The sequence below is a fragment of the Lissotriton vulgaris genome, chromosome 12 (genome assembly GCF_964263255.1).
Source record: "Lissotriton vulgaris chromosome 12, aLisVul1.2, whole genome shotgun sequence".
Lineage (NCBI taxonomy): Eukaryota > Metazoa > Chordata > Amphibia > Caudata > Salamandridae > Lissotriton > Lissotriton vulgaris.
The window spans coordinates 658,414,274-658,440,101 of NC_141700.1; the positions used below are offsets into that span (position 1 = coordinate 658,414,274).

General features: G+C 44.0%; 1 protein-coding gene across 2 annotated transcripts in view; it reads left to right on the forward strand.

Moving 5' to 3' along the window:
• The window catches only part of FBXO31 (F-box protein 31), a 166,672-nt gene that overhangs the window by 45,632 nt on the left and 95,212 nt on the right, over positions 1-25,828 (forward strand). The window lies entirely within an intron of this gene.

Genomic DNA, 25,828 nt, shown 5'->3' on the forward strand with positions numbered 1-25,828 from the left:
GTTCCTGAGGTAGCAGTCGGGTTTCTTTGCTCCGCGTCTATTTTCCTGACGGGAGCTGGAAGTAAAGTAAGATTTATAGTTTCATAGTGAGGAATCTCTCGCCAAGGCTCTTAGGCGGAAAAAACCTTGTTTCGTTAATTTTTGAGCATTCCCAGTAAAGAATATAAAAGACTTGAGGAGAATAGATTTAAAGTAGGCTGTTTTGTAAGCAAGCCACAGTATTCAAAAACTGCCTTTCGACGAACTGAGCTGCTTTTGAGTGAGGCAGCAGTTGAAGAAATTACAGCGCCTTTCCAGTACACAGACTTAGTAAATTACAAGGCAGCAGTCGACGTATTGTTAACGCTCCCTGATTAGGAATACTGAACGGTACAAGGCAGATGATCTAGGAGCACGGACAGTAAGATTGCAGCGTTATTGAGATAAGCAGCTAACTGGCCTTTCCCTACCTTCTTGCGCTTGCCCTATCCTTTCCTTTCCTTCTGTTCCTACCTTGAACCTTTTTGCGCACTTCAGAAGGATTCCTTTGGCCAAGAGACTGCATGCGAAGCTAGTGACTTTCATTACTGTTCCAGAAAGAAACCCATTCACGGCAGGAGTGAGAGGTCTTTCAGGTATTTGGAGTACTTAAATACACAGTAGGAGGAAGTTACAGAAAGTAGCAAACCAGTAATGTTAGTTATTTACCTTGCAGTAAGAAAAGTCCTCAGCTGAACACTCACATTAACATGAAGAGACGCAATTACTTCGAAAACCACTGGTAGGACAAGTTTAACACCTTGGCTGCTGCTTGAATTTCCCCCCTGTGCTGGACAATGCAGAACAGGGTGTGGTCGTGACGGAACCATTCCGTCATCAGCACAGCTCAACCGTGACTGATGACGGAATGGTTCCGTCACCAGCATCGAAGGGGTTAAACATTTATTAAACAGGGATTAGAAAAGGTGGGTGGTTGTTGTTGTTGTTTATTCTTTTCCCCCTCTGTGTATTAGGCACCTCCTTGACAGACGGCAGACGCTATTCCAGAGCCCAGCAGTCGGTGCAGGTGGCAACAGTTTTCAAGGTGTCTCTTCTTTCTTCCACTTCCCCTTTTCCCTTTGTCTGGTGTTCTCAGCTCTTAGTAGCGGAGCCACTGGTGGAGTGCGATTGGGACTAGCATCGATACTGCCCCAGCGAAGTATTTGGAGCCTTCTGACACCTGGGCAGTGAACTCCGCTCCGCTTGCGGAGTTTGCGCAGTTTCCCCGCACTCAGTGTTTCGCGGAGTTCCGAAAAACTCTGCTTCACGGAGCGGAGTTTTTCTCCCCACGCTCGCGTTCACCAATGTTAAGTTAGCAAGCGGAAGCAAGGAAAATCCCCTCCTGGCGAGATTTTTCCTCGTTCGCGATCACCAAGATCAAGTTAGAGAGTGCGAGCGTGATGAATAAACCTCCCAGCGAGATTTCTCAGTGCGGGAGGGGGGGGGGCGGGGGGGGGGGGGGGGTCAGGTTTCTCATTGTGAGGGGTCGCGTATGCTCGCGTTGAGAAACTGCCCGTTCGCATTGAGAAAGCTGCCGCTCGAGTAAAATCTACTTGAGCAGCAGAAAAAGTAAGCTTGCGCTGGGCATGGTGCTGTTCGTAATGACGCCACAGTGCGGATAAGCATCCGGCACTGTGCAATCACCACGAACTGCATTTTTCCACCGTACTCCACCGCTTGCGTAGTGCAACAGTTTTTATTTTTTTGCACTTCGCGTAGCTCCCCGGAGTGCAACTCTAAATTAACCCTGGGCGGTGTTTGCAAACATAGTATCCCATAGAGGCATTTCGATCTACGATCCCAGGCTTGTTTCTGTGGTGGAATACTGCGAGTAGAACTTGTTACTCGTATTTGCTGTGTGCGCTCCTGAAGGTGCATGTGCAGCGGCACTAGGATTGTGGGGGCAAGCGAGAGTTGCACCATACGGCCATAATTCTTTGCTGATTTAAAAAAAATGTGATGTGTGTGCATGGTGTTTATTTTAAGGGCTGGGTTGCCAGCACAAAATGTGTGCTTTATTGCAGAATACACGAAAGCCAGTTGGGTTCCGGCACTGTACATGGGCAGTCGGTGTAGTAAAACACGTAAGGAGTATGAAAGCGTGGGAGGGGCCTCAAACTGCCGCATCAAGACTTTCAGCTCGTATCCTGTGGAAGAAGCGCAGACCTTCAGAATAGCATAGATCCTGTGGCTCCGTTCATTTTCTGAAGGTCTTTGCAAGTACTCAGTAATCGCTGCCTCAATATAGAATGTTCGGTGTTTGGTCCAAATGCCTCAGTAAGGAGGAATCTCGTGGGTTTCACAGAAGCTGGTGAAAGGCGCCTCAATCAGGAGATAGACATCGAAGCAAGATGCCTTGGGGCGCACCCTTTCCTCTTCAGCGAGGCCCTTCTTTAAGCTGGCTTTCATTTATTTAATCCTCGTTTTGGGGTTGGGTAGTTTTGCTCTGTGCCTTTTCACGTTTTCCTCCTTTAGTTGGGTAATTGGTGCCCCCGTCTCTTGGTTGTGTTCTGTGTAATGCAGCGTAATTTCCATCATTGTTTTACCCCTGGGAGCACGCGGCCCCACAGCAGCATGCCAGGACACCGCCCTCTTGACATGTTTGCGCCAACTGCCATTGCTCATCAGGTCACGAGCATCGCCGAATAAGCCCTCCTAGGTTTTGTAAAATTCCATCCAAAACGAGTCCAATCAGTAGCAAGATGTTGACGTATTTAGTAAAAACATTGTATTCATAATTGATGTCAACTAATGCTGATCAAAGCCATTCACTGTAGTTAAACATTCCATGTCTGGAATATGTTACTAAAAATTATATCACCCTAGAGCTTTGGAGGAAACGAACACGAATTTCTACATTCTGATCTGAAATATGTAATCTTTCATCTGCTTTATTCCTTAAATCTGTTTGATGTTTTCATCATAGTGGAGTATTTGCATATAATGTTTTTACTTGTATCTAACCAGATAGAGGTATGCACTTTTTTTAGGTCTCGCCTAGACGAAAGCAAAAGCGAAGCTTTTGCTGTCTATGCGAGACAACTTATGTTGCCACTTTTCTGGGAATGGTGTGGACATCAGACTGTGACGAGCCTGTCCTGGAGATTGCAGCTCGTGAGCGCGCACGTCGCGTCGCCCTGCCTGCTATTCGCATTCACACAAAGGCTCCCGCGGACATCAGACTGTGACGAGCCTGTCCTGGAGATTGCAGCTCGTGAGCGCGCACGTCGCGTCGCCCTGCCTGCTATTCGCATTCACACAAAGGCTCCCGCACGCATGCGCACATACACACACTGCATACACACACACACGCACCCCCCTTTAACAGACACACGCGCAGACAGACACACGCACGCACGCACAGACACACTACAACAGACACACGCGCACACCCCACCCCCACTCACCCCTCCTCCTCCGCAACACACTCACCTGTTCTGGCGGTGCTCGGCGTGCCTCTCAGGCGGCGGTTGCGCTTTGCGGGGCACTCTCACCACATGAGAGCCCCGCCTTCTTCATGCGCCCGGCCGCTCTTCACCCGGTCCCCCATCTCGGGACCGGGACTCGATCAGGAGTTCTCGGGGCTTCTCGGACAGTCTCTTCTCTCTCGCGCCGCGATGGGGGCGGGACTTCCGGTTGGGGCCGCGCTGCGATTGGCCGGCTGCCCAACCGCTTCCGGGTCGTCGCAGGCAGCGCGGCGGCCCGGCGGCAACTTGTTATTCCTTTCTGGTCTTGTTTTTCTAATCCGGTCTTTAGATCTGTACATTTCAAAGTCCCCCTGTAGCCATTTCGACCATTGACGCTGGGGCTGGATCTCTTTGTCACCTTGTCAGAACTAACATTATCGTAATCGTTTTCATTGATATCAGCGGTATAAAAAGTACTTTGAGTGTAAATCCTGAACATTCCACCTGCAGCTTCCCTTCTGGACTGGCGTTGAACGCCCCTGGTGAGCTGTGTGTGCTTTTTTCCCCCGGCCATTAATTGCTCCGTTATGCTTAAGTTTGGGTAGAACTCGGTAATTCTGAATCCTGCCACCTTCATAGATGCCGGCGTTTTGTGATGCACTAAATATGTGGAAAGAATGGCGGTGCAGTAGGGGTTAAACGAGCTCGCGCCACTCTATTAGGACACTGTGCCGCGTGCTGCTGGGGCCCAGCCCGCCTCGGTTACAGCATCCTGCATTCCTTTCCCATGCAATGCTTGCGCTAAAAATGTGCCTGCCGCACGAGGACCTTGCTCAGAGTGCGCGTGAGGATGGCCTTCTCTGGCGCGCGCCCGCAGGTGCAGGGTTGTCCAGGGTAAGGAGCCACTGCAGAAAAGTCGTGGGCGGGGCCGGACCGAAAAACTTCCGCAAAAATGGTAAAACCATCCCCACACTGCAGGAGGCCATGAGCAGAATGAACTACCGGAGCTTTCATGGTTGGGCTATCACAGAAAGCAGCACCTCCTAGCTTCCAGCCCAACGAGAAAATACCACGGGTGTTCAACTATGGCATTGTGCGGTGTTTCTGTTGAGCCTCCTGTGTACTTCCTGTGCAGCACTTGGCACACTACAGAAAAATGACAGCATTTACTGAGCGCTGGGAACTGAGATTTGAAATGTGGCTTATGAGGGGAAACAATTCTATATCTAATGCTGCTTCCATCAGCTTGCCTCCATGAAGGATTGTCGCAGCAGCCGACGGGGTTGGTGATTGTCCCCTTGGTTTTTTTGAGTTTCATATAGCGCGAAGTACAGGAGCACCAGTTTTGTTACAGACAGACACATTCATTTAATAGGAAAGTACCAGCACTTATCTGGCGGAAACAGGTATTCTATAGAGTGAGCACCTGCGCTTCTACATTTCCTTTAAAATCCCTGCGAGTTGTGCACCATTGGCAAGTTACTGGTGTGTGGGGGGTGGTGAGCGAGACAGACGAGTCTGCCACATTTCTCAGCTTCGTTCTACAACACTCCCGTAAAGTCTCCCACATTTTCAGCAGCATTTTGCCGTCACACTGTCACCTCGCGATTCATTTCCAATGTTATTGCCATGCAAATTAAAATGTGTCTCACCAGTCCCACTTCTTTCTTCAATCTAAAATGTCTTTGGTTTAAAATGACCTGGCATGCATTTGTGACCAGCTATGCACAAGTGACTTTCATTTCACTAGTGAGCATTTAATTGAACTAGTGTAACATGAAAAGTGAAGCGACTAAGTGTGCTTCGCCTTCATGTGACATTCTTTTCTCATCCACCACATTAGTCATCAATCACCTCTGTGCCTGGTACTCTTAGAGGAGCACCTGCATAACACATCTCCGCCCCCTGGTGGCGCTGGTGTTGCCAGAGCTTTAAGTGGGCCGGGTGCCCTTTGGCGCTCTGTAAAGCAGGTGCTGAGACGGGTCCCCTTCCCGCTTTCCATTTTTGCCCTCACACTCAAGAGTGAAAATAAAATCTCTGCCTTTGATGTAGCTTCAAAGAGACTCGTTTTCATTATTTCACAGTCAGCACAAAATTGAAGCATGTTCAATGTACTACTATACAACAAAGTCCTTGTTGTTACTTATTTATTTTATGCAACTAACAACCAATGTCAAAGCTTGTTTCAGGTGTAATGTCAGTTGTTGTCTTGTATCTGGATGCGATAAAACAAAGAGGCAGCAAAATAGAAGTCTGATGACACACTATGCTAAGCACAGATGTTTAGGTTAGGTGTTTAAGCAATGCCCTTAATTAGATAGGCCTCGCCCGAATTGAAGAACACTCCCCCCACACACACACACACACACACTTTTTTAATCCTACTTAAAACACTCAGATGTACTATGTTTATTTGTATGTGAGGTACTGGGGAGGAGAAATTTACCTTTAAATGTGTTATTCTTATTTACCTACACTGAAAAAGTAAAACCACAATGCAAGGTCTTGCACTGGCTGAAAAAAATCAAGAGTTTACTGAACGTGTCTCACATGACTTGAAGTCACTTAAAAGCTATGGCCAGTGGCGTAACATTATCCCCTACACCCCCTGCAGTGCAGGTGGGACCCGGGCTCCAGGTGCCCCCCTCTTGCACTCTGCACAAGAGGCGGGCCCAAGGCCCTCACAACCCCACACCCTCACCCTCACAACCCCACACCCTCACAACCCTCATCCTCACACACCCCCTCTCCCTCACACACCCCCTCACCCTCACACGCCCTCACCCTTACACCCTCACCCCCTCACACCTCCTCACCCTCACACCCCCTCACAACCTCACACCCCCTCACAACCTCACACCCCCTAACAAACTTACACCCCTCACCCTCCCTCAATAACCCTCACCCTCACACACCCTCACTCACCCTCACTCACTCTCACCAGCATAGCATAGCATAACACAACATATCATAGCATAACAAAACACAGCATAGCATAACAAAAAAAGCATAGGATAGCAAAACATAGCATAGCATAACAAAACAAAGAATAGGATAGCAAAACACATAGGATAGCAAAGCAAAACATAGCATAACAAAACATAGCATAGCAAAACACAACAAAGCATAGCATAGCAAAACAAAACACAACAAAACCTAGCATAGTATAACAAAACTTAGCATAACAAAACAAAGCATAGCATAACAAAACATAGCATAACAAAACATAGCATAACAAAACAAAGCATAACAAAACAAAGCATAACATAACAAAGCATAGCAAAACAAAACATAACATAGCATAACAAAACACAACAAACATTGCATAGCAAAACATAGCATAGCATAACAAAACACAACAAAACATAGCAAAGCATAACAAAACACAACATAGCAAAGCATAAAAAACAACATAGCATAACAAAGCATAGCATAACAAAGCATAGCATAACAAAGCATAGCATAACAAAGCATAGCATAACAAAACATAGCATAACAAAGCATAGCATAACAAAGCATAGCATAACAAAGCATAGCATAACAAAGCATAGCATAACAAAACATAGCATAACAGAACATAGCATAACAGAACATAGCATAACAGAACATAGCATAACAGAACATAGCATAACAGAACATAGCATAACAGAACATAGCATTACAGAACATAGCATAATAAAACACAACAAAAAATAGCTTAGCATAACAAAACATAGTATAGCATAACAAAGCATAGCAAAACACAACAAAACACAGCATAGCACAACAAAACACAACAAAACATAGCATAGCATAACAAAACAAAGAATGGGATAGCAAAACTAAACATAGCATACCAAAACAAAACATAGGATAGCAAAAGAAAACATAGCATAGCAAAACAAAACATAGCATAGCATAAAAAACATAGCATAACATAACAAAACATAGCATAGCAAAACAAAACACATAATAGCATAGCAAAACCTAGCATACCAAACATAGCATAGCACAGCATAACAAAACATAGCATAGCGAAACAAAGCATAGCATAATAAAACACAACAAAACATAGCATAGCATAACAACACATAGCATAACAAATCAAAGCATAGGATAGCAAAACATAGCATAGCATAACAAAACAAAACATAGGATAGCAAAACATAGCATAGCATACAGCTTCATTCAGCACCACAGCATCACTGAGGGGCAACACATCACTATGCGCTACCACAGCATCACTGAAAGCCAGAGCATCACTCGTTCGCCATCACAACATCACCCAGCGCCACCACAGCATCAATCTGTGCAACCATTCAACAACACTTGGTTTAAATATGTTTTCTCAATGTTTCAAGCTTTATTACAAATGTAACAAAAAGATGTTAATATTTCACTTCTGTTCTTGGATTTTCGTCACAATAAAATACACTGAACATAATCTTAAAAAAAGTTATTTACAAAAGTTTAAGCTATTGCCATCATAAATTACAATAACCTTTATTTAAGTAGTAATGTTTAACAAAAAATTAAAAGCCATTGTTATTTGTAATATCAATACATGTAAGTCACGTAAATACAACACATATTGCATTACAAATGCTATAGGTGTCACATTTGCAAAAGTTATAACTATTGGCATTGTAAATGACAAAGCTATTAATTTCGCTATTTTCAAAAACAAAACATAAATAAAAAATAAAAAATTTACAGTAGCAATAGCTCAAACTTTCCTAATGCGAGACCTATTGCATTGCAAATGCTTGTTTCCATATGTAAAGGTTTTTTTCAACATAATAAATATTGTCATGTACATGGTTCCATGTCTCCAAATGCATCATGACCGTCTGCTCTTGGCGTTCCACACTCCAGACCACTGCTGTGGTTCATTTGCGTGCCCTTCTGTCAGACCACGTTTGCTGGGCCACGGTTGGACTACTGGGGCTCAGCGGTGGGGACTGGGGGCTTTTGCCTCTAATTTCACAGACTTTGTCGTACTGAGGCCCTGCAAACTGGGCCATGTACAACCCCTTCAGCACTTGGCTTTAGGGACAGCGAAGGCAAGTGAAGGCAAGCAGCCACAGGCTTCTGGGGCAGGTTTTGTGTATCAAACTCCGCACACAACAATCACACACCAGTGCAATAACTTTTTGGCCAACCCAGTGATTGCCTTTTTTTTCAATATTTAAAAGAGAGTACTTTAATACACTTTAAAGCAAAATGTTATACCCTGCAAAAAGAGGTTACAACTAGAGCAGATCCCTGTACCGAGAATGCAAAGCACCCCTTGATTTCCTCCCCCACCCCAAGCCTTCCTTGGTCTCCAATTAGAAAGTCTCAAAGCTTCCAGACATGTGTGCAGTGCTTCCCCTCGCATGCAGAGTTTGTGAACTCAGTTCTACTTTCTTAGTCCCAGTGTTTACTTTTTCACCAATGCGAGTCGTCCTTGCGAGTCAGGGGCTACAGCACACGTCCGTTTCCTTCCTCTCTCCAGGGGGAAGCATCTCTGGCTGAGGGTACATTAGCACTCCAGTCTCCAGCCTGTGGACAGCAGGTGCAGGGGCCTCTCCTCAGAGGCTGGCTGGATGCAGGCTCCAGTGTTGCTGGCAGTTTCAACTGCTGCGCATGTGGTCTTTGAGAAAAAGATGATCAGAGGACACATGGCCACTGCCGGCTCTTCTCAGGTGGTGGCGGTGCAGCTCTATTCAAAGTAAAGGGAGTTACCGTCCCCAAAGTAAAAACTAAAGGGGACTGGGTGTGGAAAAACCAACAGCTAAAAGGTCTAGAGAATGGGCAAATTGCTATTTCCTGGACCAAGTGTCACTGTATTAAACCAACCTTCGCTCAAAAGCTAAAAGTTATAAACTATAACCACAAATCACTGTTGTTACTTATCTCAAAGCACAAACACTTAAGACCGTTATCTATATGTCATAAACTGTAGCAGACCTAATGTTTTGTACACTACACTTATTCAAGAAAAAATAAGTTAAAAACACAATTTTTATTTTTTAAATCAAATAAATATATTTCAACAATAACTGTTTTCAGTTTCATTCATATTCACATTCCTCCCATGGCGGTGCAGCTCTGACACTACACACGATTCGGTCAACGGCTGGAGCCTTGCTGGTCTGGTCAGTTGATGCAGCTATGCAGTCTGTTCTGCCACACTTTTCTAAATTGCAATGTCTTGGTCTGATTGCAGGTACAACAATGCGGGTCACAGTGGCATAGTCCGCTTGGGCCCATTCCAGGACCGTGCCACAGGCTAGCAATGAGCAGGGGGACAGCTGCTCAGACTGTTCGGACACACTTGAGAACAGTGCCACGTCGTAGAGAGAGACAACACTTTGGTGCAGGAGAACATCAGGCTCTCTAGGGAGTCTCGAGCCGATGGCCACCCGGTTCCTAGGGCAGTTTCTCCTGCAGGGTTGTCTCACTCCTCCCATCTTTCACTTAGGCAGGCGGCTTCCAGGCGCATCTAGACAGGGATACAATTCTTCCTTCCAAGTCAGACTGCGGGTAATGTCCCTTCACGTCTGGGAGGCTAGATTCCAGCTGAAACCAGCTATGGTTGTACAGCAATCCTTTGAGTACTCTCCAGAGCTCTCACTTCCTTGTTCCAAGAGAACTTGGAACTGGAACAATAAGTGGGTCAACAACAACTCTCACTTTTATTCAGGTACTGCAGACATGGGAGGTGTATTGTCTGCCTGCCACTCAGAACCAGTTCGATTTGGTTCTTCTTTTAAGCGTCCTTTCCAGGCTAACTTCCAGGCACAGCCTTTCTGTAGAGCGACGCTTCTCACAGCAGGGCTGTCCCTGGTTTTGAGCACCAACTACAGAGGCACAAAGAGATGCAAGTGTTCTGCACCTGGCCATCAACAGCCACACATAAGTGATCAAGGAGAGAAGCAAAAGGCTTGCCTTACTTGAAGGATCCTTCACACTTTGAACATAACGTATGGAATGGCAGTGCACAGGACGACCAGTGAGCAGCTCGTTGCAGCAAAGGGACTTAATGTGATAATTGGGCCATGGGCTTTCAAAATGGCCTCCATTCTTTTGGTTCACTCATACGCTCCATGTATGTACAATGCAGGCCCTATGCGCAACCATTCATTGGGGTTTTAGCGCTGTGACCTGGGTTGGCATGTATCAGAAGAACTTTAAATGAATGGGCTAGGAGGACTCCCCTCCAGCAATAGAGATAAAAAGGTCTGGTTTAAACTACTAATTTGCCAAACACTGGATGCCTCTTTACTAAACCCATGACTGGGACAGTAGTTCACTGTCAAACAAATGAGGCCACACTTTGTGTGCCTCTCCAGATGTAGGACCTCATTTGTGTCAATGGACAGTCCTAGGCCTTTATACACCCCCGCTTAGTGTGAGACTGGGGCCGCAATCAAAAACCTAGATACAAGGTACTTGCAGTTGTGCACTGAGGGCAGGGGAACATGACTGCACTCTATGCATGGGACATTTCTGTCCCAACACCCTCGCCCAAACCCTGCCAGCCCATCAGTGACTGACTGCTGCCCAGTTCCAACGGGAGTACCTTACACCAACTTAACTGGCTTGACATGGGGCCTGGAAAAAGGAGCAACAGTGCGAGCCATTTTAGCTCCATCATCAATGGCACAACATACTCCTATGCCCGTTGGCAGTACCTGGGTCAGAGTCTCCTAATGCGGATACTATTCACATGCACGCACCAGCTGCTGTTGTCACCTGCGCCAACAAACAATGCCATAAAATAGTGTCTGTTGCAAGAGTAAAATAATTGGTGAAACCGTTATTCTGTCAATACTTTCGTCTTCTGCTCCCTGTGAACCGCTCTGATTTCTCTTTTGAGTTCTGTTTTTTTGTGGCCATGTTCATGTCCTGGCCTTCACTTAGCTTTTATGACCAGACTTGGTTTACAGTACTTGTTGGCACAAGATTACCTGTACCCTTCCAACCTGCAGAGTCCTCACCTTCACAAACCAGGAGGTGCTGCACAGGTGTTTGTTTCACTCTGGGAGGATATACAAATCGTGAGGTTCAAAACCTTTTTTGAACCCGCAGCTCTAATGCTTAGAGGTTCCTGAATCCACTGTGAGAAGAATCCCCTGCTGGCTATCGAGCCTTCCTATCCCGTGCCTAGTACTGGGGTGAACTGTACACAATTTCCTTGACGTATTTAAACTGATTTTCTTCACCTTGCAATGTCTGTCACTCGTCACGAGTCTTCCTTGATTTCAGAGACCTTCTGTGCCAACAAAAGCGCAGAACTGACGCGTACAAGCAGTTCAACTCTTTCAAAATAAATACGTTGTGGATTTATTTGCTTAATGCCTCCGAAGCCTAAGGCATGTTTTTTCAGTAACTTTAAAAAACATCCTTTAGAAATACTCCAGTCAAAGTTAAATTGCATTTAAAATGAAATGAAATTGTACACTATGGAAACTAAATTGAAACTTGTATAAAATGCTAATGTTGGTATATTGGCTAAGTTTTAGGTCTGTCCTACCAGACAGTTTTTAGTTGTCTGTAGGCAAAAGCATATTGTCAACCATACCAAACGCTTCCAGTAGAACCCGCCCATTGCTCGCTAATTTTAGGTCGAGCCTTGGCAGCGCACATGCGCTGTCTGCAAGACCTGTTATCTCCTTTATCGGCGTTTGGCATGCCCATAAATTGCCATTTGTTTGTTGTTGTTCCATTTGGAAATAAGGGTTTTTTATTGGTGCATTGGGTCTGATTCTCTCGCCTTTGCGTGCTTGGGTCATGCCCAGATGATTTCACTCATTGTTTGCTTGCGTTGGCCATCCCAATACGTCCAAGGTTCCTCCTGGTCATCCTCATCTGCCTTTCTATTTTGTAGGCTTTTAACATCATTTTAGGCTTTCAGGCCGTTTTCACGGAGCAATGCTCTGTTCGGCACCTACAAAGTGGCAATTTCTGTCCGGTAGCTGTTGAGCTATGCCAATAGCTCTAACTCAAAAAAAATGTGCGACCTATTGCATTTCTAATGCTTGTTTGGCTTTACTGTTGTTCTCATTTGCTTGCTTATTCAATGGCTTGCCTTCTCTTCTTTTGTTTGCCCCTTGCTTAGGGCATAGCCTCTTTATGTTTTGTTTGGCTGTTTTGTGTTCTACTGCTCACATTTAGGAACTACAAATGTTCTTTATTTTTAAGCCATCATGAGAGTACATTGTTTTTTTTATGCTCTTTGGTGAGCTGCTTACCCCCATGTCCCTAGATATGCGAGCTGTAAAGTGTTTTTACACACATATAGAATGAAGCAGCAGGCAAAAGTGTCGGTCATTGTGCTTTTGTTTTGACAGTTGCTGCTCAGAACCAGCCAATTGATCAGCAAGTCGTGACCTATTGGCTTTTGCAATTTGTGTTTAAATTGCTTATTTGAAATAGCTCATCAAATTTTTTAAAACATTTTTTATGGTGAAATAGGCTGAAACAACAACATTGTATCATAGGAATTAAAAGATTGAATGGCCAATTTGACGGTGCACAAATACCTGGGAAGTGGGTGTGCTGGTGCTAGTTATTGTCGGAAACCTGAACATTTAGAATTATGAAAAGGGATTAAATTTGACTAATTTGCGGAACTGTAGAATAGAAGGAATCCAACGAAGAGACCAAATGTGTGCTAGCTTTAACTATCACAAAACAGAAAGCTCTACCACAGTTTTGGATAACCAAAACGTATGAATCCACAGAAAGGTTGCAGAGGCAGAGAATCAAGATCTTGCAGTAGGGTGCAGAGTAAAATAGACAGAGGGCCGGAATGATGAATGGCATGATGATATAGGCACATCTATTTTAAAAGCCTGCACTTATTCATTACCAGTTAAGCTTGGTGAGATGTTGATATGCATTTGGCCATCTGTTCAGAACTAGGATCAGCCTGGCTGCTGATTTCTCAATGATCTGAAGGCATTTGCAAGATGTTGAGGAAGTCCCACAGGTGGAGAACTACAGTAGTCCACAGAAGATAAACGGCCTACACCACTGTTTTCCATTAGTTGGATAATAGCTGTAGAAAGCAGGAGGGCATCTGTTCAAGTATATAATCCATGAAAGAAAGAAGTGAGTCAAAAAGTGACCCATAAATTGATTCTGATGAAATAGTAAGAGAGACCAAGTTCAGGTCACTTGTTCATTACTTTGGGACCCTGGTACACTATGTGCCAAAGACAGTACATCTTTATTGGAGGAGCATAACTGTAATGAAGTAGAATCCATTCAGTTTGCGATGGCATGCATGCAAATCCTGAATTTACTGCTGAACCAGATCCTCAGCTCATCAAGACGCAGGCTTGGCTATATGTCATCTGCATGGGGAAACAACTCTTGTCTTGCTTAGAAATCAAATATAGGTGTTCAGAAGGTTAGGGGTGTCGGAGTACAGCCCAGTGGATCCACACAAATGACAGATTTGAAGTATGAACAATAAAGCGGGAGCCTTACTGCTTAATAACCGTTTTCTACAACAGAGGCGAGCCATTCAAGTACACATGCTCCCACTTGGATCGTAGTCTGTCCAGAAAGCTTGGGTTCACCAACATGTTAAAATGCCACAGTGATCTAGCCGAATCAGTGGCCTCTCTTTCCCCCTCAAGCTGCATGCATTTTTCATTTGAGACTTTTCTGAAGATTGGGTGAAAGCCTAATTGAGGTTTCAAAAGGGTGTACAGTTAGCCATTAGTATTGCTCTCTAGCATGTTAGTAGGAGAAGGTAAGAGGAAACTAGGGCTGAAATTGTAAGCATACTGGAGTTAGGTGAGTGTTTTTCGATGGGGGAATAACCAGTGATTCCTTCCAAATTCAGGCATCATTCCAGTGTACAGAGAAACGTTAGTCATGTCAAGGCTGGAACAATAGTAGTGGCAAATCTGATCGGTATTTTCAGATGTCAGGGATCTTTTTTAGAAGTTTGAAGAAATGGATAATATCTTGGTCAAAACTTCCTTTTCCAGAGTGGTAAAAAAGTGAATATTGCAAAGTGTCTGATTAAAATTCGTCAGTAATAGAGCTGTTAGCCAGAGACCGAATTAGGAAGAGACTGAGGATACTGTCAATGAATGTTTGAATTTTTTCACTTTAAAGTCTTCACCCAAGGAGTGTGTTGAGAAGGGGTAATAGTGGAATTATAGGCTATGGGGAAGCAGATTTGTTGAAGATTTGAAATGCCTTGATTAGAGAACTTCACAAATCTGTTTTGGTAGCATACTGCTTGTGAAGTCCACAGATGTTTGTTATAACAGAAATTCTTCCAATTAGATGGATTTCTCTACAGCATAATGAGTTCTACTGCCAGAGCAGCTCATTGTTTTGCAGTTGTGTTTGGCTGTCAACTTTGCAGTATACCATGAAACAAAATAGATTTTAGTGGAATTTGGCTGTTCTTGTGTCTTGGTAATCTAAATAATAAAATCCGTGGCATTGCCATCCGTCTCAGTGGAGACATTAGGCTTAGAAGACTGCAGCAAGTGATTCTAAAGAGTTAGTGAATATTTAGCCAGACCTTGCCCATAAAGAATGTATCTGTATGGGTTGTAAACGAGTGAGGAGAGAGTAAAGATAAATCAGATCTTACTGCCTTAACCTCTGTCCAGGAAAGATTAAGACAATCTTACCAAGAATCAAGGTTTGCTCTGGTAAGCAAACAGTCATGAGTGTGACCACTACAATTTATAGGGCATATATAATGGCTGTTTCATACTGAAGGTGAAGCAGGGGTCTGTTAGGTGCCATGCCACTGATAAAGAGTGATCGTCTATCTAGGTATTGAAATTGGCCAGAATCAGACGATTATTAAATTTAGGTTTAATAGTAGGGATAAGATCTAGGAAAGAACTGGTAATATTTCTTGGGTAGCCCTGCAGTAAACATTTAATAATATTTGTATATTGTTTACTTGGGCAATAAAAAGTACATTGCAAGCAAGAAGTTCCACAGCTGAGAAAGCTGGTTGATAAAGTCCAAATTGTGACTATGAGAACAATGAATCAACACAATGTTCCCTGGTTATGTTGTATGATCGTGGCTAGGAAGTTAAACCATGTGGGAGTAGAATAAACTCTATCTGGTCTTGAGCTTTCTTTGAACCAGATTCCTGTCACAAAACTAATAACTAGCTTGGCCTCCAGAATACACTGAAGACACTCAATCGACTGTTTAACTGTTAAGTGGATAGTAATAAAAGAGAAAGGTGAGGAAGGGCCCAGGTGAGTACAAAATATGTCTTATTTAGCAGAAGAAGAACAAACTGATGCAGAGCCAGGCAAAACATAATAATCTGACCATTTGGAGGCAGATGCAACAAAAGTGTCTTATAACCATGCAGATTAAGATGTTTTAAATCTAACTATATATTTCCCCATTGTGACATACCCATTTCAAAAAATATACTGCATACTATGTAATGTACTTAATCGAAAGGGTCAAAACAGTCTTAAAGCTACAGCTGTTTGGTGCAGATCTAACCAACTGAAGAACGTAGAGCTCTTTAGGTATTTTGGGACACAGTTCAACAATCTGAACTGTTTAGTTATGTATCCTGAGCAATTAGCATTTGTTACTGCTCCATCTTACTATAGGCGTGTTTAAGAGCACTTGACACGTCTCAAGAAGTTGAGGCAGAAGAATAAACTAGGAAAAGTGGGAAATAGTACCTTCACATTAATTGCACTCTGCATAACTCCAAATGAATTCCGTTATTATCCAATTATTTTAGCTAATAAATTGTGCTGGACCGAAATTAAGATCTGTCAATTGGCTGTCAAACTACATTTAATCCTCTAGGAGTATTTAAAATATTGGCATACTGAGTGGAAAGTTACAAGATTAGCTGCCAAATTTAAAAATCACAGGGCCTTCTTGCGACCCATGACCTGAACATTTATTTTAACCGGCGTTTATGAAGGCCCCAAAAACCTGGACTAAAAAGAAAATAATGGAAACTGGTTTTAATCTTACCCGAAACTGAGTGCATACACGCTGCTGGTTATCGAGCCGCAATCATGGTAATGCATACTGTATGAAGGTTTTCTGAATATGAAAACCACAACATTCTGTTGAAACATTCAACATTTCTGAATATGTTTTTTGTGACTTGAATAAGCCCTGAAGAAGTCTCGGTGTGAGACGAAACGCGTTGGCTATGGTCCTTTGAATTTTAAAATTCAATAAAGAACAATCCTGTTAAGAAATTAACATCTGGGATCTGAACATCTTTTGTGTTCACTGCTTTGGACATTGTCTTGTCATTACTTTTGAAAGTGCTGAACCCTTTTGCTTTTAAGGTTTCAATCTTTTCTTTACAAGAACAAGAAAAATCAGGATGAGAATATTGGCCACCCTATTACTTTGTTGTGCTAGCAAATGGTACACTTGCATAAAGGAATTCAAGAGCAACTTGTTTTTTGTTTTTCATGCACCACAGAGAGGCCAAACATTTGAAGAGCCTAATTCCTTTTTCAGAAAAGTTAATCTTTACTCCAGTCTACCTAAAATAAGCTCACCATAGATCCTTTGGATGGAATATATTCAGTAGAACGGTCAGTAATTTGCAGAGTTACCTGTATCTCCTTTATATGAATTCGGATGTCAGCCTCATGCCATGAACATAATTGAGAAGCCGGTGGAGGGAAAAAATAGATCAGTTTCTAAGTATAAGGATCCTTATGTTGATATTACTTTTCCTAAGATCACTGGGCACTTTCTCGAGCCATTGATCTTCCTGTTCTTCTGTGTAACTGTGGCCCTTATGACTTCATCTTGCGTAAATGCTTGTCCAAAGTTACAAGTACCAGCCCTCATGGTTTGACACCGTCTACTTGTGGCTTTCCAGTCAGGGCTTTTGTCCAGTAGGGAGAGGTGAGCATAAAAAAATATGAGTACAGTCTCTTCTACAGTACTTGGAACTCCAATGTGTTTGGCCTATCACTGCCATTTTATGATCCTATCTGCCAGAATGCTTCATAGTGTTTAGTGTCTGTGAACTGGCCTAGGAGTTTTCACTTCCTGTTTTAGTTTCTTGCACTTGCAAATTACTTTATAGGGTTCTCTGTGCAATTGCAAGTCTGTACAATTTTCTAGGCTATATCTGATTATGAATGTCAGTTTGTGAGAATTGCGAGTCGTGGTAAAAATAAACAAGCATTTACAATGCAATGGTCTCTGCATTTTTAAAGTTAGAGCTATTGGCATTGCTCATGACATTATTTTTATTTATGTTTTTGTTTTTAAAACATATAGATAAATGGCATTGTCATTTACAATGCCAATAGCTTAATCGCTCGCAAATGCGAGACCTTTTGCATTTGCACCCACATACAGAGCCACGCACGCACACACAGAGCCACACACACCCACACACACATACACTCACACACACACACAAACACACACACACACACACAGCCACGCACACACAAACACACACAGACAGAGCCGCGCATACACGCTTAGCATTAAATACAATAAAGTCCCATTCCTAGTTGCATGAGATAGGAAACTTCTGCGTATTACCCCACAGGCCACAATATATGAAATAATTCACTCAACAGTAAACCGAAGCTGTGTGGCGAGCTACATTGCAGTTTAGCTTTAGTAAACTCAATGTTAAGGCATGTAAATAAAAGCACATTTTATTTCCAACAATATGGACATCAGACCTGACTTCCTGCTTGCATCATAACCAAAACACATCACCCAAGCATGAAATGTATTACGAATACAAATCTCAATTGAAAAGAAGCTTATATTATAAAACCCATATCATGTAACTACTAGAAACGCTTATATACATCCTGTGTGGCTTTTAACCCCTTGCGTGCTGATGACAGAACGGTTCCGTCATCAGCATCGGTTGAGCTGTGCTGATGACGGAACCGTTCCGTCATGACTCCGCCCGCGCAAGGCGGAGTCAGCACAGACGGAAAATAAGCCCCGCACGCAAGGGGTTAATTTACAAAGAAGCAGCAGCACATCTAGGCCCCAAAATCGAAAACTGCCCATAAAAATTGCATTTCGAGAACTGAAATTGAGTGAGAAGACACATTTTCCTAAAGAGAAGAAAGCCAGGAGCATCATTTATCTTTCTGGAGAGACAAACTTGCCCTTTCGCTTGGCCTTTTTTGGTTCACAGAACACCACTCTGCTTCCATTTTCTCTCCAGAAGGCATGTGACACAGGAGATAAGACAATAGTGCTGCCTTTCTTCTCCAACTGAAATACCCCTTGCCAAAAGCAGGATCTTTACAACCCCCCTGCTCTTTCCTGAAAGAAAAGGTTTAGCTAGTCTGTGAAATTAAAGATGTGGCTTCAGAAAACCAAACATGTGACCTGCTTAAAAAGCAGCTGTAAACAGTTTGCACAAAACCACAGGCTGCACTGTGAGATTTGAACGACAAATCGCAGAGGAAAAAGTCTGAGCAGATACAATTCACATATTTCTGAGCAAATACGAAAAAATAAAACGCTTACTTCTCTGGATGCATTGTTAAAAGAGTGTTATGTCAATACTTAGAAAACATGGAGGCCAGACTCTGTTCTCAGACAGAAAGGGTATGGCACTTCAGCTTGATGATCAGGCCTGCTGATAGAAGCTTGTCATACATAGGCTGCTCCCATGTGTGCGGATGTGAAACGTCAACGGATTGACCGAAACACTTCCTGAGTGATTATCTTTGTGCGGCTCTGGCGAGCAGGAGCCATTCTGCTAGGCCTTCAGCAGTTCGTCTTCCAATGTATCAGGAACGCACTTTTAATAACGTTCGGGTAGTTTCTTGGGCCACACAAATCATATAAGATAAAAAATATATCTGCAACGATCACAACGTCGTGAGTGTACGCGTTTTAATGTTACACAGTTTACACGGCAGTGACTGGTGACTAAGAATCGTTTAAAGTTGTTACAATACTGCACTTAGCACCTCGAAGCTACCGGAAGGTAACGAAACACTGCAAATAAGCCGGGTAATGTTGCAAATTAGAGCTAAGGCCGCACTCAAACGCATGGTTTTCGTGAGACGGAGAAATTACGAACATCGTTTTACCAGTTTCTTTCTCGCATTAGTAGTATTAAAACGCTAAAACTAAACTTGTGTTGCCTCGCACAGATTCAATCCTTCCACGTGCTCGTGTCCACTTGAAGAGCGGTGTCCTCGTCGAGCAGGCTGGAGATGGACGACCTTTGCATCGGAGGAGCTGCAGGCAGACGGGCGCTTGTATGAGTGCCGCGGACGTGGCATTAATAACCAGCCATTGTTACCTTTCACACAGCGCCAAGGTGACGGATCACTCTGGAGCAGGACCCGTCTGCCTGGAGCTGCGTGGACTTACAAACCCGCAGCACTGTGCCTTCCTGAAACTAGTCCCAGCTTACAGCATTCCTATGCCACTTCGAAGCGCTATGCTAAAGGATAGGGGTCACGGGTTTCCGCAGGGGCTATCCATGACCGTGGTTCAACAAGTAATTTGAGGCAGGACAGCAAGCACGAACAACGAGGGGGGGGGGGCAGGACAGCAAGCACGAACAACGAGGGGGAGCAGGACAGCAAGCACGAACAATGAGGGGGGCAGGACAGCAAGCATGAACAACGAGGGGGGGGCAGGACAGCAAGCACGAACAACGAGGGGGGGCAGGACAGCAAGCACTCACCAGAGGACTCGGCAGCTTCTCGACTTCTTCCGGCGGCGGTCAGGCTGAAATGGCTTCAGCATAGGCGCTGACATTTTCCGATTCAGGGGTGTGGTTTTCGTTCTCTCCTCTTCCCATTGGCTGGAAGGTAAAATTCCAGCCAATGGGAAGAGGAGAGAACGAAAACAAGAAAGGAGAGAAAAAACACGCCCGAATCTGGAAAAGACTGGGCTTGAACCGAGTGATGCCCCTCTCCTCCAATGGCTGGCCTCCGTTTAGGAAGCCAGCCAATGGAGAAGAGGGGCGGGTTCAAGCCCCCTACTAAGACATTAAATCTCGGCTGCGCGAGCACTGCTGCGCAGTGCATTGCTAGTCCTCGACCTAAAAATGTCTTTCTAACATGGGCACGATCATATTGGAACATAACATTTGAGTAAGCTTATAGACCTCATATTAATGGGCTAAAATAGAAAGCTTCTCGCAAACTATATGTGGAGCAGGGTCTTGAACATTTATGCCCTCAGCCATCTAATAAAGAGGTAGGAAATTATTTTGTGTGCAAACCTATTGGTCTCTCTCCCTTAAGAAGAGTCCACATACTCTTTGCATCAGGAGGTTACTGAACCACACATTGCAGCTACTAACACACTTACATCACTCTTAGTTTGCAATCAAAATGCTAAACATACATATGAAATATTGTAGAATATTACACCTATAGAAAATTAGTCAATTGATTAATTTTTATGTGTCGAATTAGTTTTTATGTGTAGAATTAGTCCATTGATTGTTATGTGTAGATTTTCTATACCAGACATTTTAACTATTTTTCTATTTCCAGTATAATATTCGGGATGGGCAGGCATTGTCTCAAGTCTGTCTACTTGGACTATTTAGAAGGTCTGAGGAGAAAGAATCAAGAGAAATTTTAAAGGTATTCATTAATTCCTCTCTGGAGTGCTGAAATGCAAAGAAAACCTAGTTTCCAAAATATGAGACCTGTAAGGATACACGTTAGTCAATGAAAAGGATTATAAAAGAGGCTATGCTCCAGAGAAGGGACGAACACAAGGAAGTGTAGGCAAGCCATATATTAAGAAGCAAGCAAATAAGAGCAACAGTAACACCAAGTTATGGTAAGCAATGGGTGGGTTCTATGCCCATTAGGTTTTTATATGGTCCACTAGCAGTTTTCACCTGCACATAGCTATGAGGTGAATCCCAGTAATTCCAGTATAAAATTCAAGGTGGGCAGGCATTGTCTCAAGTTTGTCTCCTTGGACTGTCTAGAAGGTCTGAGGAGAAACAAATCAAGAGCAATTTTAAAGGTATTCATGAATTCCTCCTTCTTTTAACAAGTATTAACAAAGCCAATTGGTGACACCTCTGTGGCTCTTGGCATTACCAATGTGTTTTTTATGTGCTGATGCTGTACAGTATCGAGGAGAAGTAAAAGATGGGATGACGTGGCATGCACGTAACCGCGTACACTTGCTGTTGCAAGGCTGTGTTGTTCTGTAGGTGCACGCATGCATCAGTATTTTTGTATGCAGGCATCTACTGAATGACACAGATGCCATTTTTAGGTCTCGCACCTGCGACGCAGCGCAAATCGCTGTAGCAGCGAGACCTATAATCAAAGGCTATGCTTTCAAGGGCTTAAAGGGGGACAGGAGATGGGCACGCGCAGGCTGCAGGCTGATCGGATCAGAACGCGCGCGTTCACCACATGCACATCTCCTGTCCCCCTTCAGTCTAGGCAAGGCAGCTGCATGCGGCAAGAAACATACACATACACACGCACCAGCCGCCCCCAGCCAGTGCACCCGTACTTATCTCACTCAACAACAGACACACACACACACACACCAGCCCCCCCCTGCCGCTTTCCCTCCCTCCGGCGTTTCAGGCCAACAGAGACACACACCAGACGCCCCCTGCCACTTTCCCCTCCCTCTGGCGTTTCAGGCCACGCTCTTACCTAAGTGCCCTTCTGATGCACGGTCCTTAGCCCACGCTCTCCGACTCGGCCTGCTCTTTTTTGGCTTTAGGCGCTTTGGCGGCCCCCTCCCTACGCCGCACCAGCCGCGTAGCACCTAGTCAAGCGCTACCACAGTCACGAGCTCCATGTCACGCCGACGTGCACACCGTGCCTACAACGCGCGGGTGCACTTTTCCTTCTTTGCCGTATGTGACGGACACGGAGGGCGGGAGGCCGCAGCCTTTGCTCGCAGCCATCTGTTTTTTTTTGTCTCGTACTGAAGTCCATACTTGTTTTTATTGTTGCCTGTGTAATTTTGACCACATTACTGCACACTAGCGCTTTACCATACCACAACTTCTGCTCCCTTATTACTCTGTTTGAGAGGGAGCAGGTGCCGCGTGACCTGCTTGAGGAGAGTGTCCTTCCCACGCTCCCACCTCTGGAGTGTCGCCTCTGCGACCCCTCACCTGGAGCTCCCCAGGAGCGAGGAACCTCGGCAGGACAGATCGCAGCTCAGGGCAGCGGCAGCTGGCGAGCACGTGCTGCTTTGGTTCAGGGTCCATGCTAGTTTGGGATTCTACACATGCGGTGAAGCTAGACTGAGCGATAGTCTTCATTCGGACCGGTGAGATCAACACTTCACGTTACTCCTCAGTAAGCACCACGTGGAATCCACTCATTAGGAGTGACATGATCTGGATGCTGTCAGTGCACGCCCGTGGACGCTGCTCCCCGCACGAAGAGGTAAGAAGAATGCCGGGAGGATACAGGGACAGAGGCAGTGCAAATACCTCGGGACAGAGCAGAGGCACAGGTGACACGTGCACAGGGAGGGTGCTGATGCCGGCCCAAGGCGCAGGCTGCGTTGCCAACAGGCACTGTTGGCATGCTTGTGGTGCATGATGGGAGGTGTGTGCGAAGGGGGAGCATTAGAAGGACAGTTGAAGGGGCATATGCAATTGTACACGCCATTGTTCTCATGCGTTTCCATAATATAGGGGTTTGTGTTAATACCGCTGTATGTTAGTGCACAATTCTGTGGAATGTCTGTAGAAACGTCTCTGCATTTGACTTATTTTTGTACATACTTCTGCGTGCGTGTCATGTCTCCTCTTGTCTGTAGATGACAGCGTGTTTGCACGCCCCCTGCATGCGAGTTTGTGTGTATGTCACACTGTGTGTACAGCGCCCTTATAAGTGTGTCTGCATCGCAGCACTTCTGTCTACTTGTCTTTGAAAGTGAATAACTGTGATTTCTTGGTTACCTTTTACAAAAAAACAAAGAACTGAAATTATTCAGTACTCTAGTGGACCGTAGGCGCGCTTGTGTGTGTTTGTGGACGCTATGGTGTATGCAATGTAAATTCTGGGGGTGTAGTTGGGTGTTTCTGTCTTGTTTGCTATTCGTGTTGCAATATTTAGCAATGCCAATAGCTCAAACTTAATTAATGCGAGGCCTATTGCATTGCAAATGCTTGTTATTTACTGGTGGAGGCAGGCAGAGCAGCAAGTTTTATGATGGATTATTTGGGGGCAATAGCACATGAAGGAAAACTAGAAAACTTGCTCTCCTGGAGTGCTGGAATGCAAAGAAAACATAGTTTCCAAAATATGAGACCTGTAAGGATACAAGTTAGTCAATGAAAAGGATTGTAAAAGAGGCTATGCTCCTCCGAAGGGACGAACACAAGAAAGGGTAGGCAAGCCATATATTAAGAACCAAGCAAGTGAGAGCAACAGTAAAGACAAGTTATGGTAAGCAATGGGTAGGTTCTAAGCCATTAGGTTTTTATATGGTTCTCAAGCAGTTTTCATCTACAAATAGCTATAAGGTGAATCCCAGTACGGTATTATCAAGAGACCCTTGGGCATTCAATTTTATTAGCAGATATGCTCCAAATTAAGACCTAGGTATTAAAAATGTATACCATTTGTCACTGATATTAGTCAGTCTAGGCCAGTTCTGCTATTTTTAGTGGTGCACATAGGGGGGGGGAAACAAATTGTGTTTTCAATGTATCTCTCAAGCCCTACAAGTTTATTGCATACTAAACTGCAGCTTGTACATTATAATCTACTGTTCCATTATTAACCTCTGTGTACACAATTGGACACTTTTATTAGCTCATTATTTTATAAATTGCATTGTACACATGCATTTTATTGCACTTGAAGGCTATTTTGTTGATGTGTCCAATAAACATTTACTTCAAAATTGCATTTTAAAATCTTGAAATATTTAGCTCCTTACTACTTTGCGCAAAACTACACATTTATGTAAAAATATGACAAAATTATAATGGTACATTGGACGAACAAATAAATACAGGACAATACAATTTTATTTGGCTCCGTACCAAGCCATCAAATTCATATTCAACATTTGTGGAATTGCTAATGGGGTATTAATAATACCCTGTTTTACGTATTTTTCAGCCAACTGACTACGTTACTTCCTTTTGGAGAATTGCCTCTGACACGTTCACTTTCCTTTAAAGGTTAGTATGTGTCACTGTCCTCAAACGAGTGTCTTTCAGCAACAGGTTAAATTCAAGAAACACCTAGCTCCTCTATCAAGACTTGAAGTAATTCCATATACAAATTGAACAGAGTGGGGGCTTCGATTGACCTGTGAGGGACACAATGGGGGTTCCCAGCCTAGTGAGACAGTTGTGAGCAATGTAATTCAGACACATGCATAGACATAGGTGAGCGAGCCTTCAGTGTTCACTGGTTTCTAAAATTGAAGAGATCAAGGGAACTATGGAAAATTACACTTTCCACTATGCATTGAATGTCAGAAAAAATTCCATGAAAATGCTGAAAATCCCCTTTATGAGTTAAATGAGGATAGCTAGTATCTCCTGTCACTTTTTTTTAAATAAAAAAAAACAGGTAAGCAACTTGGGTAATAAAACAAAATAAAGAAAGCTGGCTGGTGATTGGTTAATTCAGAACCGTATCATAGCACTCATCACTGCAGGAGCACAGAGAGAACTCTGGACTCTGTGGGGGAAGAGTGTACCTTGTAACAGATTAATCCTCGGAGGACTGAGAGGCAAGTCCTGTGTCCCTATCCCTCTGCCTCTTGATAAAGCAGGTACTTCCATTGTCTCGTGCAAAGGACAGTTCAACAACTTTGTGCACAGTTGGAGATTCATGATTTATTTACGCACAGTTAAAGATTAGATTTGTTTATGATTCCTGGTAAAGCGTCTTGTGCCTCTTCAATGCAAAAGGCCAGTTTTGTCAGGGCTCTCATAGGTGCTTCATCACTTACCATACGAAATTAAGAACCAAACCACTGCCAGATGAGTGACTTCCACCCATGTCCTTCTTATTAACAGATCAGTACAAATAAGGTGTGTATGCTACAAGCTGAAATGCCCCACTTTATGGTCTTTTCCCTTCTTCTTGCCTCTTGTGTCCTACTGACCAGCAGTCTAAAGTTGGCTACACATTTTTCACTAATGCTGAGTCGGCAAGTGTAATGCGATCATTTAGGGGAAGCTCATTCTAATGGCAAGGCTCACTCTCATCTGATCCCTCGTTCGTTCTCCACCTCCTAGCACTTTAGGGCCACCTCAGACTAGCATTAAGTGCTTTACGGGGAAATAGCATAACCATCTGTGCTTAAGAGTTTCTGCTCACTGCTAATGGCTATAACCGCTACTGTCCACTTTGCAGTGGCAAGCTACTATTACATAATGAGATATGAGTAATTGTCAGCGGGTAATGCCTCACACCACATGCTCAATCAATAGATTAGCAGTTGCCCTG